The following is a 1465-nucleotide window of genomic DNA, read 5'->3' as shown; positions in this document are numbered from 1 at the left end:
TTAACAGCAGTAGAAAACATACGACCTAATGATGCATTCCGACAGGTCTGACTGTTGGGAGAAAAACTCCAAATAATGATAGTGAGTTTTCTGTCGAAAATTAAATGTAATCAAAGTAAGGAAAGAGTAAAGTGAAAATCATCTGCCACACTGGCAGAGGAGGAGTTGGAGGGACGGTATACTGGGGTACTTGGCGGTGGAACACGTGCACTGGTGAAGGGATGGGTGTTTGATCATTGTATGACTGAGACTTGATCCTGAAACCCCTGTAACTGTTCTCACGGTGACTCAATTAAAAAGAATAATTAAAAAAAAAGATAGCTTCTAGGAACAGAGAGATGGTATAAAAGGCCTCCAAGCTTGCTTTGTACTTGGGAGGAGTTCTGTCTTCAAGTACTGACACTAGGGTTCTCCGAAGCACTGCCAAGAGTGATCCCTAAGCACCAAACTGGGAGTGACCCTTAAACAAAGCCAGATGCGGTTCAAAAATTTAAAAAAGAAACATAAACAAGCAAAAATGGAAAAAATAGTATCGATAGCCTATCTCTGTTATTACCTTTTCTTCCACTGAAATCTCTCAACCCACAAAGTCAATTCTTGCTAAGCCATTAAGAGAGGAAGTCATCTTCAAGAAAACTAGGTTTATTTCTCTTTGCTGTCTCAAAGTTGTAGTGATCTTCATGAATCATTTTGGTGTACACAAAAAAGTGTCATGATTTTTTTTGAAGGGTGATTTCAGAAAAATAACTAAGAGAATTCTTACTGTAATTAAAAAGCTTGGGGACAGTAAGTTAGAGCTGACCATAAAATATCAGATTGGTATATAATTGGAATTTTTGATAAAGGGTCATGTATATATTTTATTTTTTATAAAAATAAAATAAACTTTACATATTATCTGATATTTGAAAATGTGAATGATTTAATAAAACATATTTTAGAGAACTGTAGGAGGTTTCAGAAATAAAAACATAAGCAAAAAAGTCAAGAAAATAAAAATAAATTAAGTTTTAACTTTAGGAAAATTGAAAACTCCTCTACTAAGGAAAGCAATGAAATTTTGATATAATATTTGTTAAGAATGAGAAATGTTTACATAAACATAATATTGAAAACAGTAAATTTGGATTTCACTGATAAAAACATGGAAATATGGGTAACAGAAAATTAGCACATTCATGAAACTGACTAAAGTGGGTAAATTTTAATCTTTCCAATTTACAAGTCTGTCTCTCTGTCTGTCTGTCTGTCTCTCTCTCTATATGTGTATATATATACAAATATATATGTATTTAAATTTGGGAGCTGAACCAAGTGGTACTCAGGGCCTACTTCTAGCTCTCTGCTTAGTGTTATTATTACTAATAATACTTGGGGGACCTCATGGTGTCAGGTATTAAAACACTGATTTTCCACATGCACAGTATGCATTGAGTCCATTGAGTTATTTCTCAGGTCCCAAGAG

This window comes from Sorex araneus, chromosome 8, assembly GCF_027595985.1.
Source record: "Sorex araneus isolate mSorAra2 chromosome 8, mSorAra2.pri, whole genome shotgun sequence".
Classification (NCBI taxonomy): Eukaryota; Metazoa; Chordata; class Mammalia; order Eulipotyphla; family Soricidae; genus Sorex; species Sorex araneus.
Note: the sequence above shows the minus strand (reverse complement) of the source record.